This window comes from Ammospiza nelsoni, chromosome 1 (genome assembly GCF_027579445.1).
Source record: "Ammospiza nelsoni isolate bAmmNel1 chromosome 1, bAmmNel1.pri, whole genome shotgun sequence".
Taxonomy (NCBI): Eukaryota; Metazoa; Chordata; class Aves; order Passeriformes; family Passerellidae; genus Ammospiza; species Ammospiza nelsoni.
In genome coordinates, this window is record NC_080633.1 from 62292142 (window position 1) to 62311297 (window position 19156).

A 19156-nucleotide genomic window follows, 5' to 3' on the forward strand; every position below is an offset into this window, starting at 1 on the left:
TTGCAATGCTATATTTCATTTGTAGATGGTCATGCATAATGAAGCACACACAACAAATTAGCAGTTGTGTGCTAAACTGGGAAATGTTGTTGAAATGGAAAAAAATATAAATGGATAGATTATGGTGTTGCCGCTGTACTGTTCCCAGAGATAGTGCAGAAATAAATGTACAGCTAAATTATACACAGTTACACTCAGTGAAGTGCTCAATAGAAAAGCCTTATGTTGGACTCACCTGTTTCGGCTTCTTCTGCCTGTGTTCATTCAAAACTCACCTCCAGTGGCACAGCAGTAACAAGAACTGGCTACCCCTCTAACCTGCAGGTAAGAAATTTCACTGAGGATGAGAAAGGATGAGATCCCTCATCTTGTGCTCCTAAAGGCAATGTTCTGGTTGGTGGGGCCAGGGGAGAGGCAGGTGTGCAGAGGGGCATGGACATGACACACTTCTGACTCTCCTACAAAGCAAAAGGGGGAAAACGTCATTGTTAAGTAATTAAAGAGGAATAGGAACATCTTTAATTTCTATGTTTTCAAAGGCAGCTCTTCTGCAAACTTGTCAAATTTATACCTAGCACGACTATCATGTATGAAGCTTCAAGTCATGGAGAAAATTTAAATTGTCAATCGAGATTGTGGGAAAAGGGTCCATAACCCAAGAGACTACACTGATGTTTACTCAAACATAGTGAGCATTGCATTTAATTTGCATGCCGCTACACCCATAATATCTGTAAAGTGACTGTATATTTCATATTTGGCTTAAGCAGCTACATCCCACTTAAACTGGCCTTTTTAGCAATGGCATTTTTGCTTTTCCTTTGACTGACATAGCATGCCCTTTGTTATGCATGCAAATAAGCATGAATTGTTGCAACTCCTTTTGTCAAAAGGTAAGGTTTTTCCTCAAAGCTTGTACTAAACTTACCACCTTTCCATAAGGTGCAGCCTGTCTTTGCAAGCTGATGGGATTGATATGGTTATGAATTGCTTGCAGTTTGTATTTTTTGTATTCTGTGGTTTTTTTCTTATATTTAGAAGTTGGAGTGCACCCTTTCCTCTGCCACAGAACTTAATGCTAGGTAATTACTTTAAAAAAATTAAGGACATGTGCTTCATCTTCTGAATGCCTCAGAGTGTGTGTGACTTCCTGAGCTTTCAGAGCAGAATCTGGAGTATGTGCAGGATGGGGGAAAAAGCAAAAAAAAAGAAAGCAATTTTCTGGTGTTTCTGACTGTTTGCCTCAATTTAGACAATACTTGTAGCCATAATCTTTGAGTCTTTATTTTACTTTTGTAAATAAGTACTGCTAAACACAATTCTTTCACCTTACAGGGCACTTCATGAAAATAATTTCTTTAACAAATGTGAGTCACATAATGAATCAGTAACAGTTGGGGGAAATCCTGGTGGAAAGCAGTGCTCCCATCATTAGTGCTGTGTGTGGTAAATTAGGAGCAGGCTCTTCAGGAAATGAGGACAAAAAGGCGGAATTGCTGCTCATTAAGAGTTTGTCTTGAGCACAGAGTTCATGCTCCTTAAGAACAATGAGAACATCCTAAGTTTGTGTTTGAGATAAATACATAAATGTATATATATGTACATACATGTATAACTTGGGGGAAAGTTGATCACTAGCAAATACACAAAAGTTATAAAATTGGCTACTCCAAAGATTTTGAAGTTTCAGTGGTACTTTGGGAATGTTAGGGACTAAAAATAAAATATACTTGTCAAGGAGTATCATAAATGTGTGAAAATTACTGAATACCTAACCATATTTTTTTGTTTATTTATAAAGCATTAAAATGCTGTCTTAATGTAGTACTGAAAGAATCCCAGTCTCCTTTTTGTTTCAAATTTGGAGAGGTCCTTTCATTTTCCACTACAGCAGTAGCCTAGGGACTCTAGGCAGGTATGTGTTTCTACCCAGATGTTTTATATTATTTGTGGATAAGTAGTCTACTTTCTTTCACAATTTCTGTGCATTCATAACAGCACAGTGGAAAATATTTGCATTACTATATATTTAATCACAATACCTGTCAAGAAAAACCAGTCTTATTGTGCGAGGCATTGTATGAAGGGAAAACAAAAGGTCCATACTTTGGAGTAGATTTTTATATGAACAAAGAATAATCACTAAATATTTGAGAAGAAAATATGTCATTTTCAGATAAAGAAGATAATTTTTAGAAAACATATAACAAAGCTATAAGTTATAGCTGAAAGATTCATATTATAAGAGTAACCCAGGTTTAGAACAGCCTTATTGCAAAGCTCTTACCTTTTTTTATCAAAAATGAAATGCACCCGCAGTGATGAATTGATGATTGCTTTTAAAAGAACGTGTGACTCCCACTCCCTCCAAAGAATAACTGCTTTCAGACCTGATTAGATGTTAGAAATAACAATAATAATACCCTTAACCAGTCATTCTTACAGCATTCATAAACTTACATGTAGCAAAAAATAGTTTAATATGCATGGAAGTCTTGAAAAGCTTTTCTTCTGTCAGCAATAGTTTTGTAAACTTCGTGTGTCTTCTGCAGAGTTTTAAGAACTTTTCAGGCCTGGACAAAGACTTCTAGACATGAGGTAGCCAATATTCTGTATATTTATCAGTGCTCAGTTAAATACCATGTAAACAGATCTTTTCATGCTCATGTAACAACCTACCATGGTAACAGGGAAGTTTCTGTATTTTAATTTAATCAATTCACAGTAAATTGCTGGTTTTCCCTACCCACAGACAGAACACTGAATTTTAAGAGACAGACTTGAAATAAGAAAATTTAGAAAATAAACTAACATGTCCTGGAATATCAGAAGAAGGAAAGCTTCTCGGTTTAGACAGACAAGCAATTTATACCAAAAGTATTTGAGAATATTTCCATTATGTGCGTTTGGTTTTTAAATTATTGTAACTATAAAGTTTGGTTGGATTTTCAGTTTGAAAAAAAGTGGTCATTAACCTGCATCAGGGCTGTGAGTTTAGTCAATCTTGCTGTATCTGCATGAGAAAATGATTTAAATGAGTGAGGTGAAGTTATACAAAGGGACAAGGTAGCTTTTGCACAATCAGGAATGCAATTTTCATTGATGATGGATAAATATCTAGTCATTTTAGAAGTGCCTGCCACCAAGTTTCTTAAAAGAATATTTACTCTTCCCCCCCACCTCTTTTAAGATTTATCACCATTTGCAAAGTACTTTATTTTTAAATATTTTTCCTTACTCCAAAACTGGTTTATTCAGTTTTCTGATAATCAATAGACACCACCAAGGGTATTGAAAGTGTGTTTAATATCATCCCAAATATTAAATTTTCATGCTGCATTAGAGCATAGTCTGTTGAGAAAGCTTACTTCAAAAGTCACCACATCCAAATGCCAGACAGAAATTCAAACTAGTCCAGAACAAAGATAAATCAGAATGCATGGATTACTGCCTCTATTTCTCCATATGTCCAATGTTGATGACCACTAGAGCCTTTCTACTAATTTCATTCTTTGAAACTCAGTTTGCTAGTTAAATCATGAATCCTTTCAGAGCTGGAAAATTACTCAAAACAGAATTTTGGGTCTTTTCTGTCCCATTGCACCACAGCAGAGACACGAGTCTTAAGTAAAACCTGGAGATCATAAATAGAGATTAAATGCAACTAATGAACAGAGACTGCTAGCAGTGTGGCGTGGGGTGCAGGATTGAGACATGACTCAGAAGTTAGAAGGGACAGGACTAAAATCTGGTCCTCTTTATTGCATTTTAAGAATCAGCTTTGGCAGGATGTGCTGCTGAGTACAAGCCAAATCATCTTTTGGATTCTTACCAATGATTTGGGGTTTGCTCACAACCTCTTCACCACCAGCGAAGGTGTAAAACTTAGTGCAGAGAGACACCTTTGCTTTCATGTCTTTGACCTTTTATGAGCACTGATCCCACCAAATGTGTTAAATTTCATCCCATATTGTAGTTGCATTTCCATTGTGTACAGCCTTCAGAAACACACAATAACCCGGCACTTACGGTGGCTTCCCTTTGTTTCTCCTCCTTGGAAACTGCAGTTTCACTTTCAAAAGCTAAATCAGAGGCTATTCATTTACAAGCCACAGTAAAACTTCACCAAGTCCCACCTGGCAGCTGGCTGCTATTGGGATGGGCAGACCAGCCTTCACAGAGGGGAAACACATTCCTGTGTTTCACAGACAAGGCATGGTGTCCTCCCAAAAGTTTACTGAGGCCTTCAGGCTCATAATTTCAGTTAGATGTGAATGACAAAAGCTGCTGAACACTGTACCTAGCAAATACAGGTAAGAAGAGGTTAAAAAAAAGAGAGAAAAAACATTTTCATACAAAGGTGAATTGAATTAAATGGAACTGAATATTGAGTTATGTTTTGACATTTTTACAATAAGCTAACAGCTATGCAGTTGATTACACAGTTTCTTCCATAGTAGATCTTTTGCAAAGGGGTTTACAGAGAAGACAAATTATAAATAATTTATGAAAAAATACATTTATAATTACATGCATATGGGCACACATGCACATGCAAATAAGACTTTTTATCATGGCTTTATGTATATGCAGTCATTTAACTTTATTTTCAGTAGGGTTCTGTCACTTATTTATAGTTTCACACTGATAGGGAAATACCACTATTTTGCCTTTGCAATGTTTTGGTTTTCTTTTTGCTGCTTGGCTTTGCTGATGAGAGAACACAGACTAGTTTTTAAATAACTGTAGGTCTTCAGATGGCATAGTGGTATACCAAAGATCTGAATTTCAAGAGCCACTATAGTGTTGGGTGAAACATATTTATTAGCTATTAATAGTGAGACTATAACAGGCATCAGAAGCTGCACAAGAAAACCCTAAGAAATGCTTTCATGTTGGGTCTCTAGACTAAACCCCTGACTGCAATCTCAGCAAATTCTCTCTGTGTTAGTGGAAGTTAGCTTCACAACATATTCCTTGTTTTCTTTGGACATCCTTTCTGAACTTTAAGTTATTCTTCTAACTCAAATATGTTTGGGTTTTGCTTGCTTCTTTCTTCCTGATATTCAGATTCCATCTTTCCGTGGTGAGCATCAGGGGCTTTTTTCCTTAGTACTGATTTAGGCTAACAGCAGATGCTCATCCGAGGAACCCAGGGGCCAAATGTGGCTCAACTGGTATAAATAAATAGGCAGATGTTATTTTCCATCTGTGTCTCTCTGTTGTCCACACAGTGATAATACTGTTGTCTACACCTTTAAAGAAAACAAGGCAAAATAAAAGCAGAAGAAAAATACACTATAAACCCCAGGAAAATTAGAATGTGACAAATTGCATCTTCACATTAAAAAGAATTAGCTTCCAACCATTAAATACAGTGCAATGCCTATTTATCACGTTAAATTGTTTTCCTGTTGCAAAGCACAAATATAATTACAGAGGCCATTTACATATGGATGGCACTTACTTAAGGACTATTTTTAACACTGTATGCATAAATCAAGTTTAATATCAATATTTTGGTTTTTTATTTTACCCCACACTTTCAGGGGATAGGCAAACAATGCTGGAAACAATCTCTTGGATGATCAAAATGCAGACTTTTGCTTACCAAGAGAACTGTGCTGGTCGCATTTTTGATGAACTCAATAATCCTTATCATTAAGTAGCTTGAGCTGTTATTTTTTTGTCCCCACAACTTGTACTGAAAAACTACTCTAGAACCTCACCACTTTTATGGCCAGAATCTTTCTAGCTTCCAGCCTAAATTTATTCATGGCCAAATTACACCCATTTGTTCTTGTGCCAACATTGTCTGCTAGGGTAAATAGGTTTTTTCCTTGCCTACTGTTTACCACCCTATTGTGTTTCTAGAGAATAATTATTTCCTGTATCAGTTTTTGTTTCTACTAGACTAAACAAGCAAAAATTTTTGAGCCTTGCTCTTAAAAGCACTTTGCTCTGGAAATTTATCCAGTTTTTCACCTGTTTCACCTTCCACAGACATGATGAAAAAGATCTGTGTGAGATCTCTCAGGTGCTTTAAGCAATGGCATGCATTTTTACTTTAGTCTAATAAGAAATAGTTTATCTGGTTCACACTTGGGTGGCATCTGCTTTTTCATGGTTGTATCCCACTGGCAACGTAGCAAGGCTGCAGTCAGCTAATATGCATACATAGATCTATCTCCTGTGTTATTTAAAACTGATATGCTCCTGGTTTACAGCACATTTTTAAATTAATCCTTGAGTGTATGTCTCCCCTGCCAACCCCGTGCGTTTCAAGAGTGAGTTTAGCAGCATGTATTTTTAATGTGCTTTTTCCAAGGGTAACACATGTTTGGGATAAGCTGATGCCAAAGATAATAAAAAAATAAAAAGAAATAATGTTGTGAGACCAAAGAGAGGTACTCAGCATGCTGACAGCACCAGGCATGGTGTATTAAGGAATAAGGACTTTTCACAAATGCTTCAGTGAAATATGATAGAGCAGAAATGTTTGAGTGGGATACACTGCATACAATACATTAGGACATTCTTTTTTGGCCTTGTATTCTCACAGCTGCTTAAATGTTGCATTTCAAAATAATTAGGATTATTACATCAGTTAGTTCCAGGGTAAAAAAAGCTTTGATACTGCCTGGTTGTAAAGGGTCCATTTAAGGACTGTACATTCTGGAATGAAGACTCTATAACTCCTAAGTTTTAACAGACATGGACACTTTCACAAGCACCTTGATGATTTTGGACTGCAAGTTCAAATAGCTAGGAATTAAGAAACTTTGAATCCTTAAGAAAATGATAGATATTTCCTCATTTTGATGTGGAAGCCATAAATTTATAAAATACCTTTAGCTGTGCAATTACAGATAGCAGAAGGGTAGTAAATTCCAACACTTAGCAGCTTCACCCCTCATTAGAAAGATAAACTAGATTCCTGAAGGATTTTTTAGGGAGAGAAAGATTATTTTAAAGTCATGTGATAGCTTTTCTTAAAAAAATTTGCATAAGAGTGCTGGATGAGGAAATTTATTTAAAAGAGTTATTTGCTAGGGTGTGCAGCTTTAGAGAATTCTTGAAAAACCTTTTGTCAGTTTTAAATTTGATGGGAAGGGAATCTCTATCTGCTCAGGATTATATTATTAAGTTATTAAAAGGTAGTTTTACTTAGTGTGTCCTTCTTGACTATTGCTACATAATACCCTCTTTGATGTTGAAGTGGTAAAGCGAACACATTAACTTTTTGATGCATTATAAGTAATGTTTAATACATTTTATTTTGTTAATAAAATTTATTGAAAAAACAATAAATTAATATAATGTAATATATTATATAGTATAATAGAATAAATAATAATATACAAATAAATGTGAATATAAATAACTATGTGTACAATAAATAAACAATACATAAAATAATATATAATAAATAAACAGACACCCCTGTGGAGCTGATAGCTGTGCAATAATCACTGCTGTACAAAGCAGGAGGGTGCCTGGAGTGCACTGGGATGCACAGAAAGGACAGGAAGGACATCAGCACAGGAAGGACATCAGCCTGTTGGAGCAAGTCTAGATGTGGGCCAACACGATGATCAGGAGCTGGAGCATGTCCCCAGTGAGGAATGGCTGAGAGAATTGGGATTGCTCAGCCTGGAGGAGAGAAGGCTTTGGGGTAACCCAATTGTGGCCTTCCAGTACCTGGAGGGAGCCTGCAAAAAAGGTAGAGAGGAACATTTCCCATGGGCATGTAGTGAAAGGACATGGGGAAATGACTTCAAACTGAAAGAGAGAAGGTCTAGATTAGGTATCAGGCAAATCTTCTGGACTGTGAGGGTGGGGAGGCACTGGAACAGGTTGCCCAGAGAAACTGTGGATGCCCCTCCCCTGAAAGTGTTCAAGTCTAGGCTGGAGGAGGCTTTGAACAAACTGGTCCAGTGAAAGGTGTCTCTGCACTTGGCAGAGGGTTTGAAACTAGATGGTCTTTAAGGTTCCTTCCAATCAAAACCATTCTAGGATTCTATGATATGCAAATAGTGGCTTCAAAAAGTAAATTAATTGATATTTCTGATTTTATTTCCTTTACCTGTAATTCACTGTATTTTTTATAAATGTTTGAGACATCAGAAACTTGCAGGCTTTCATTGCAGCAGGGTACAACCAAGTGATCATATTAACTTGACAAGATAATTTTAAAACACTTCTTTCCCTTAATACACCCCTTTCTTTTTTTGCTAGTTGTAATTAGTAAAAGTATTTGTCAAACTGGGACAAAGATTTGTTATTAGTCTTTCCTCTTTAGACAATTATAGACTTTTTGTGTTGATAAAGGAATGGGATTTGCAAAGTGCCTGACAAAGTGAAACACCACAGAAAGCAAAACATGTGGCAGAGGGTAACACTACCCTACTGATTTTAATCTCATTGAAGGTTTGGGCTAATTAAAAAAGAATTAAGCTACACATGACAGATACCTGTCACATTGCTCCATGCACTGCTGGAGGATACATAGGACCATAGGGGTCATTGCAAGAACATACAAGAAAAATAAAACAGTTTCTGTATCCAAGTACAGTGGGTTTTGCAGGTAAACATGGCATACTTGTTTGACAAGATGTTCTTTTGCATGGTATAATTTTGTTATTAATACAGATTCTATATAGAAAAATATTTTCAAAGTGATTTAAGATAGCTTGGGGGGCAAAGAAGAGCAGAGAATCATCCTTCAACGTTCATTTACTTGTGAAACACTCAATACAGGAGTTTCTCCTCCTGTGCAGTACCTTCTGGTGCCATTTTGAAATGAAAATCAATAATAATTTCCCAAGCTGAGAAAATTTATGCATCTCTGAGAAGCTGGCCTCATCAGTAATTTAACAGTGTTTGGCACCTATACAGAGAAGCATCCAGAAAATATTTTCTGTGTAAAAGAGCATCTCACCATTGCTGCTATTTGGCTCCCAGTTGGTACAGTTTCTTTCACTTCCCAGCTCCACTGGGTAATACCTGCTCTACTAAGGTCCCAAAGAACCTCCTAAACCAGCCCTGCCTATTGCAGTTCTGTGCAAAGAAGCAGGAAATGTGTGGGCAGTGAAATTGGGAGCACATTTGTGACTCAAATATATCGTTTCAATACTCACACAGGCTCTGCACAATACTCATACTGCCCTCTCTGAAAGCACAAGTCAACAACTACTTGCATACAATACTCCAGTCATGGTGAGATGCTGCAACTCTTGAAGGTTTATAATACCAGGTTATTTCCAATTTCTTTAAATAAATTGGTTATTTATTTCCTGTTTCTTTAATAATTACAAGTTACTGTAATTATTAAAGAAGCAGAAAATAAATTGTCAATTCCTCCCTTACAAGCACTTTATATATAAGATGTGCAAAATGGTTGAGTTGAAAGGGAGATAAGGCTGCTCAGGCTGTGCACCCGAGCTGGATGTGGGTTACTCCCTTTCAGGTGTGTGGTCTAAGCTTCAGGTGATGGGAGTGGTTCCATGTTTTTTGAAGTTTTTCTTATTTCTCATTTTCCTCCCGGCATACCACAGGCCTTTCCCATGAGCAGCAGCAAAAATCAAGCAGATGTCTCACAGGGCTGTTCCCATTTTGGTACCACAGTATTACATACATTGGGTCACCAAGCTTTCTTTTTGCACGTTCCCCTCTCTGTCTGAGCTTCAGCTAAACAATTTGTTCATTTAAAAAACACTAACACAAAGCTCTTACAAGTTCCCTTCCAAACCTGAAGCTGCTCTTTCTTTTTTTCCAGTCCTGAGACTTTATCCTCAACTTTGTTGAGTCTTTGCAGGCTTTGTGTCACTTGCAGAATCCTAGAAGGTGGATTACTGTGAAGTAGGAATAGACTCTGAGAGGCTTCCAGTATGACCATCCAGGTTGAAAGCCTTGTTAACAAACTTAATGAGTTAATAATTTAAAAAATAAATTTCAAACCATTTTTTGCTTTAATAGGAGGAAAAATCCCCAATAAAACAGGTACCCTGACAAAATGAAAACAACAAGTTCATTTATTACTAAAAAGTATAAAACGTTAACATAAAAGATATTTTGAAGTAACATTTATGAGTGTTATAGACACAAACATTGAACATATACACCCTTGAAATAATCTAGTAAGGAAATAAAACATCCATTTGCATTTTACTTTTGCACATACGTTTATTAAGATAATATATGTATCTTTTTGTATTCTGAGCCATTGCTTTGTCTCTGTCTCAGCCTGTCCAGGGTGTATGAATATTGACTTATGTACACCCCATGGTGTATTATTGCTTACTTGAAGCATAATACTGCATGACCTTGTTTTCTCTCTTAATTATATTTTTCCCTTGTAGGAAAGTAAGTTTACTCACTCTGAATCGTGCCAAACCGCATAATTTGGAAAAGAGTATTGTGGCTCAACTTGGAAAGTACTAACTGGGCTCCAGCCATCACTGGGAAAGCTGTATAGTCTTTTATTATTTTAACTGGCCAAATGCCCTTTGTTACCACATTAACAGTCTCCCTATGGTGCTTGTTACTTTGATATTATTTCCACTTTTAAGCTAAATTTGACCAGATGAAAGACACAAACCCTCCAATTTTGAAATAAAATAAAATAAATAGCATGTTTTGTTAATCCTGTACTTCAGAAGGAAAGTCTGTGAAAACGATAACCTTTGTCTGCTGGCCAAAGTTTTTGTTCAGTAAACCCATCCTGCCAGCTGTTCTTATTGGCAAGGGGAAAGATAATATTTTGGTATCTTTAATATCTCCATTTGGAGCCGAGGTTCTGCTTGTGCCATCATTTAAATCATGCATGCTAACATCGGTCTGGCAAACAATGCTGCCCTTTATAAAAAGGCCTCAGTTGGGATGGGATCACCACAGTGTTGCAATAAAGCTGCTTCAGACTGCCACATACAGCTTAAACCACTCTGCCTATGGGCTCTTGCAGGTGCTCTGGGCTGTGCTGCTGGAGAGCTGCTTCCAAAGGCCTAAAGGAGGCACTGAGAGAGATTTAAAGGTGCAATTTAGTCCGATGTCACCAGCAGCTAAAGGCGCAAAACACCTCAAAAGTCTGGGCTCCCACTCCCGTGCCTTTGGTCCTCATCTCTTGAAGCAGACTGGACAAGGATCAGCCTGGTGACTGAGATCCAGTCCCTAGCAAATGAGGGATGGCCAGATAGAAACAAAGAGATACAAAGTGGTCACCTAAAGCTCTAGGCCTAGACAGGGACACCTCCCACACTGAGAATATCTGAACCAACATGCACATAGGGAATTCTTTCTCTCCAGATCCATTTTTGATTGCAATTTTTAATTTCTGCTGGAACATAAAGGGTGTTCTCATCATGTTTAAGAACATTTAAGAATGTCTTTCTCCGTTTACAGGTAACCTGAAGCCAGGGTGGTTACACGCATACTGGATCCCACACATTGGCAGAGGATTATTTCTGCACATGTTTCAGGACAGCACAGCACTAAAGACTTGTAAGGGGAGAAAAAAAATTTATGATCCTGCGAAAATTTGCTTGGATCCCTTGAAGGTTTCAAAGATTTCTTAAAGTCCTCAATGAGCACAAGCAAAATGATTGGTATAAAAGTAGGTCTCAAGTCTTTGCCTGCCTAGACATAAAGCCTCTTTCACTAAATTGAAGCATGAGGGAAGACAAGATAGTTTCTTTAAACAAGAATTTAATTCATTTGTGCATTACTGTAATTATGCTACTATCTTAAACGCTCTCAGATTAATGGTGCTTGTGACAGGGCAACTTTGCACAATCTGAAACAGAACTGAGCCCTCCCTGAACCTTACTGGCTCCTTTATAGCCTTCTCCTTGTATTTGACAGTGAAGGCCTCATTCCAAAGAAAATGAGGATAGTTCCTGTGTCCTGGCCACCTACAGCTTTTGTTACACCTTGATGTAAAAGTTAATAGCAAAATAGATGGTGCATTTTGTTAGCAGGGCCCAGCCCAACAACCACACTAATGACAGTGCAATTATACCTGGGATGCAAGTTTTCATTTAGGTACATTTTCCCTGGCATCTCCAGTCTGTGATTTTTGAGGAAAAAAAGGAAGTATTTTTTCAAGTTTTAATTTCCTCCAGAAGCATAAAATCATTCAATAGTTTTTCCTCTCCTTCAGGTTAGCTTTCATCACTGCAGATACAGCTACGAGTGCTTATTTGAAGTTTTCTTGCTTGCTGAACTGCCAGAGCCTTTCAGGATACACTTCAGGTAAGGTAAATCCATCAATCAATTGCAAAGGCACTAGGCAAACATATTTTAAAATGACAAATACTTTTTGGTAGCACTCTCTCAGATTACTTCCCCGAATTTGGCTTTTTGCAGTTAGCATGCCTCATGCAGCAGCCTGCCCGCTCCCCATATGCCTCTATGTCATTATTAATGTGTGCTGCAGCTCCACAAAGGTGTTCTGGGTGGAAGTTGGCCCAGAGACCTTGGTCAGAGGGAAACTGTAAACCCTGGCCTCTATGGAAGGGCAGTGTTCTTACTCTCCTGCTCCAAACCCTGCCATGGGTGGCTGGGCACACCGGGCAGCATCGTCCCGTGCAGCACAACACCAGCACAGCCACCAGGACACCACCAGGAAACACGCCAGGCTCGGCCCCACAGCTTGAGTTACTGGCACTCACCAGCTGCTCCTTGTGTGGAAGAACTTCAGCACCTTCCTCCTGCCTTACTAGGACAGGTATTGTAAATAATACAATTAAGGCAGTAAATAAAAGTAGTGCGCCGAGAGAAAAGGAAACATCTTCCATTTTTAAACTTTGTTCACAACAACTTGAAAAAGGTAGATGGTCACACCATTTTAAATGAAAGGAAAAGTTATTGGGGAAAAAAGAATGCACAGACACAGTACATGAAGCTGACCCTGAAAGCCATCTGACCTGTCATTTGAATCCTTCTGTATCAAAGAACCATGTTAACAATAACTGTAATGAAATTAGACTTATTATGCATGCATGAGCAATAAAACCCCCCAAAAAATCTACTATGGTAGCACCTGGGGTTAAGAAAAAGAAAGTGGAAGATTGCAAAAGATGTATCAAAAGTGACAAGCCCAAGAGGAAGATACCTCCCAGCAGCTTGAGGTCTCAGAGTAAGCACAGAAAAAGCTGCTGTATTTACAGAGGTAGTTTATTACCAAAGATTACATCCCTCACAAAGTTTAAGGTGAAAATAAGATAAACCATAAAGTGATCATATGCCCAAAAAGACATTGACAGGTATCAAAAACTGTTAGTTAATACTTTCCTGTAGCAAGCAAAACACCTGTCAAAGAATGCAGTAGATTACTAAAATATAAAGGAGCACACAGGAGAGAGAAGGTCCTACCAGTGAGCTGCAGGAATTCTTTGTGCCCCTGTTTGCTCTAAACTCAAAGAGGTTCCCTTGTTGTAAGCCCTTTATATAGCCCACATTGGAGAGATCACTGAAAATTACATATCAGTTTATTTCAAAGAAATAGAAAATAGAAGAAATAGAAAACTAAGTTGTAACAATTTCAAAAGATAAAAACTAGGAAGAGTGTGCATGGCAAAGAGAAGAGAAAGTGAACTCTCTAAAATCATGAGAGTAACAAAGAAAGGTCTAATAAGGATTTTTGTGGCATGGGAAGCAGTGAACAAGGATGCATCAAATCATTATCCGCTTGAAAACAAAGGAAACCAAAAGTGTTTCTTCCTACAGCATGGTGGTAACTTGGAGAAAAAAAAAATTATTTATTTATTAGCCTCCTTGCCACAAAGAGCTGTGGTTTACAGAACTTGATGTGAGTTAAAGATCTCCAGGACAAGCTCATCCATTGTCACTTGATCAATAGAAAGATGCTACCTGTGACTTTGGAAGTTATATTGCTAGAAGTTCAGAATATAAGGTGGGTAGCTGTCACTACATGATTGTCATTTTATAATGATCTTTAGTAATCACCCTCAGTTTTTGACCACTTTTCATCGCTTTTGGAGCCAGAATACTAGGCTAGATGGATCTTTTTCAGCCTGAGCTGGAAAATGATTAAATATAAAATGTTCTTTCATATTTGTTCTGTAAAAGAAATCTTCACATAGTATGAGCTACTCAGGATTCACTCACTTCTGCAGATCTGTAACAAGTCACAGCAGCTGAGAACCCGCTCAGAACACTCCATGTTGGCTGACACAGCAAAATTGGAAATGCAGGCTCACAAAGCACAGTTTGCAGTGAGCTTATTGCACACAAGACTGTCAGCTGACCATTTACTGAACTTCCCGTGCACCAACCTCTACCAAAAGGGAAAGAGAAAAGAGAAGCAATGGTACAGAGCCTGCAGTCCCCCTTTCCTGCAGTCCTCTGCTCTCAGGGGATTTTCTAGGATTTACATAATACAGTGATGAAGTGAAGCCAGGATGCTGTGGGACATTCAGCTTTCATTTTCATGGATCGTTTTCATTAGAAGACTTGACTGAAATATTCTGTTCCTTTTTCCCCAAAATATCCCTGATGGTATATGCTTCTTCTACAGTACTTCACAGTGAAATCTCTGAGACTTACATAGCTCACACCTAGTTGTTCCACCTAAACTTTCTTTCACTCCAATCTCTAGGTCAAATAACTGCACCAAGTAATTTAAATAATACATAATTCATATAAAACACTTTGCTTTGAACAAAAATGCAATAATTCTTTTTTTTTTTTTTGCATTTTTAACCAGTGAAGCAGAACTTCAGTCATTTAGTGAACACCACAGCTTGAAGTTAACCAGTAATCTATTTTTCAGGACATATATGGAGAGAGAATTTTTCTATTGTAATGCAATTCTCTAATGATCCATAGTTAACATATTAGTTTGTTTTCTATATAACCTTGAGAAAAATACAAAGGGTATTTCATTATTCTTTTAGATATGTAAACATGCAAAAGTTTCCTGTTGCTTTAAGGAATGACTTCTGTAAGCAGTTATCTGTGGTACATCTAAATTAAATAGCCACCTTGGAAGGAAGAGAAACCATTTTGTATTCAGTCATTAAACAGAATCAGGAACAGTTGCTAAAATAATGTATCCCCATTATTCATTACTATTATGCTTCACTTGTAGGATTAGATACCTGATAAGAATTGTACCAGAACTAAAGATGCTAATGAATGATTAAAAGCCGAGGAGCAGATGCGAAGGGCAAGCAGAACAAGAATACCTCATTCCTTTTTTTTCTGAGAACACTTATGTATTCTCCTTCATTCTCTTCCACTGAGTTTTGCATTCCTATCTCTACCATATAATGGGCTGAACTAGGACTGGATTGGGACTCTTTCCAATCTTGTGGAAAGCTGTCTTTCTTAAACTGTGACAAAATAATCAAAAACTTGACAAATTTTATTAACTAAGAGTCATAATAATGTCAAAAATGTCAATAGAAATATTTCATTTAGGTGATCTTTGAAGCATTTCAACAGTACTTATGCCTTATAACTAAAAGCCATTTTACAGAAAACCAAAATCTTTAATTTGATGTGTCAAAATCTTGTTTCATAAAAACTAATTTTTCATGGCCTTGCAATCTGATTTGACCTATTTCTGACAAAGTTTTGGCTGAGACAAATAGACGCCTTTCTGGATGAAACTCATTTTGTCAAAAGAGCTCCAAGCTAACTCTGCTGTCCATGACTGTCTGTACAAATATCACAGGAAACTTCTGGTGTACGCAAAGGCTTAATCAGCTGGAACTTGACTAACACGCAGACACGTATCTAACTGATCCCCAGCTGACTAGGAAATCTGTGTCCCATATGCTGTTTAAAAAGGGAGCTCGGAAAATTTAATTAGTCAGGAGAAAGAATTGGAGCTTGGTTTCCTGGGATGTTTATTTGTTTGTTTTTTAAATCTTTTTCTTTATTTTTTTTTTTACTTTATATGCTTATTCAAACCCATATATTCACCTAATCCACAGACTGCTCTCCTGCTCACAAGGTTTGTACCCTGCATTACCTAAATTCACTGAGAATTTTATTTGCATCCCAAGAATTCATGTCACAGAGAAGCCACCTTGAGAACCCAGGAGATGAGTAAATCCATTATGGGTTTACTCACACACGCTAGCCTGCCTGGGAAATTAGCACGCAGTCATTTATACCACAAATGAATAATTCACCAAATCAGTGTCTTTCAGTCATAGCTGTCAGCAGACTTCTCATTTCCTTTTTTTTTTTCCTAGCAAAAAGGCACAGTTTTAGGTAGGAAATCAAAGCTCCCTGACTCTTCATAGGTAAATTTGCACAGATCTCTTGTAAAAAGCTCTCAGAACCCCTGAATCCATGGACTACACGTGGAAAGCAGTCCCAGCACTACAAACTTTTTTCCGCATAGAAATGCCTCACAGTGCACAAAGACTGTGAAATACCTTTACACTGCCTTCAAAAAATCCACTTATTTCAAGTTCAGCTATTCTCTGGTTACAAACACAGACCTGTGTTTCTAAGTGACTTGTCCAAGTGACAGTGGGAGATTCTGGATTGTAATTAGAAAACTGATTGATTACATAGTCCCATAATCCTGTGTTTTCTGGTTGCAGATCCAGGGATTTTGCCAAGCCACTTTGAGAAAATTTTCCTCCTGCTCAATGAAGAATTGTGCTGGTGGTGCAAAATAGAAATCTTGCTACACGTCTTGATAATGAAGTGCTCATGGCACCAGCAGAGACTTTGATTTTACACTTAAGCCTTATTAGGGCTTGGTTACTTGTTAGGGTGGTAGGAAAGCAAGCAGAGAGCCTGATGTGCTGTGCCAGAGCAGCTTTACCAAGCCTGCAGAGGCAGCCCAGGGGATTACCAGCGCAGCTGCCTGCTCTGGGCAGGGCAGGGTGCCAGCCCTCAGCTGCTCCCCTTGCTCTCCTGACTCAGAACGTGCACAAACACACTTGGGTCTCCCTGTGACATCTGCACTTGAAAAGCAAGAGGAAAATGCAGGGCCTGGAAAAGACCATCTCCCTGATGGCAGGGCACAAACAGCTGTCCTCTAGCAAATCTAACCACAGTCATCCCTGCACTGAACCAGGAGTGAGAGTCAGTTCAGGCTAAAAATAATCCGATCTTTTTTGGGAGTATGTCAGGGCAGGAGCCAGGTTCTTGGCCAAATAAACAATTTTACAAGAGCTAAAGGAGGGCATAGGCTGGGAATGAGCAGCTGGGGGCAGTTAAGATGTCATTGTCAGTGAATGGCACTGCTTGCCTGGATTTTCACTACAACAGAGCTTGAGTGTTCAGATAATCAGCCACATCTGAGATATGGGAACAGATGGGCCAATACCTGCTTAGAGTGCTCTAGTTTGAGTCACTGAAAAGGACATCTGCCTCTGCTCTCAGGCCAGGTGCCTCAGCAGCCCCACTGCAGCTGGGCAGCATCTTCTGTGTGTTTGTGAGTGGGTATTTCTCAGAAGCCTGTACTCTTAGAGCTATTTTGAATGAATAATCACAAGGCAGCCAAAACCCGTCCTGCTGTTAAAATGTACTGAATATTGAGTCCTTGTTGTAACACAGGAAGGTGCCACAGCTCCCCAGAGAAACAGTTGCAAGAATGTTTTGAAGATGCCAAACCCTGCAACCTTTTCTCTTAGCCTAGTTCAACAAAATAACAGTCTCTGAAACTTTTTTACTCTGGGGCACACAAGTTTTCCAGACTCCAGCCTTCAGAATGAAAACTTAGCATGGTTAGTGACATCTGAAATTTCTGACGACAAATATTGGACACCTGTGGCTACATTATCCTTACATCTAAAAACTTGCATTGTCCCTTTCCTTGTATCAAGTTCCAGACCCACCATATTTTTGTCAGTAACACTCGAGCCAGCATACAACACCAGAAGCACATAGAAATGATAACATGAAAGAGCTGAATAAAAGGAATAAAAGGCACTGGAAAACTAAACCAGAAACAAGTCATTGCTTAAGAATTATTGTTTTATTTGCTTGTCATTAGACATCTGTTCATAGGCACTGTAAACGTTCCACTTTGTGCCTGGGCTTAATAGTGTCAACTTTGCAGGGATGCCTTCTTCTTCCTCATTGTTTTCACTTGGTTTCTAGGGCAAGCAAAACTCTTTTTTTTTTTTTTTTTTTTTTTTAGTCCTTTAATAAATTAAAGCTGTTATAAAGTTAGAAGTAAATAACTGCACAGTATGGCAATTTCTATCCAGCAAGCCTCAGAACAAAACAAAGATCATTATATGCACTGTATCCAACTCTTTCTTGCTCCATTTGTGCCCTCCTTCCCCCCCACCCAGGTAACCCCCAGAACTCTGTGGTGACTGAGTAGAATTTGAGGTCAAGTTTTGTCCTGAAAAAATGTGGAGCTAGCCTTCCTCTTCCTCCCCTCACCCTGTCATCTGCTGACATTTCCAGATGACAGTGTGCTGAATCCAAACTGTTTCTTTTGCTGGGAATGCCATCTGTGAGGTGGCAGCTGGGGTGGGAGGGAAGGCACATGGCAAATGAACAGTGATAAATATACACAGTAGACTAAATGAGAGGAAGTTCCACTTCTTTGCAGTGTTACAGACCTTTGTACGCTTCCATTAAGTGGATGCAGCTTCTCTCTAACTGGTGTTTGAACAGCTGGATTGCTTAGCAAGGCAGCAAAGTCAGAACATTGGAACAGAGATGTCAAAAATGCCAGCTTGGGCAAAAATGCTCAGACTACTGAAATTTCCTAAGTCATTCATAGTTCCACTCCATTTCTATCATATTATACTATCCTAAAACTAGCAAGGGGGAAGAAAAAGAAGATGAGCGTGTGTATTGTCAAAAGGCATATGTCATAAATCATCCAAAATGAAAAATCATTGAAGATCTGAGGGAATATTTCTTGTAGACCTGAGATAAAACCAGTGTCCAGATCATTGACAACTGAACATGAATTCTACCAGAAAAAAAAAAATGCTGGCATAATATTTTAATTTCTCACTTTAATACTCAAAAGGACCGCTTACATTTGAAACATATTTTTCCCTGCATTACAGAAAGAACAATTCAATAATTAAAACCTCATCTTAAGACATTGAATTCTGTAAATAAGGTGATGTCAGAGGAAATTCTAGAGACTGAAATTTTTCTCATATTTCTTCACTAAAAGATTGCTAACAGCATCTTGTCT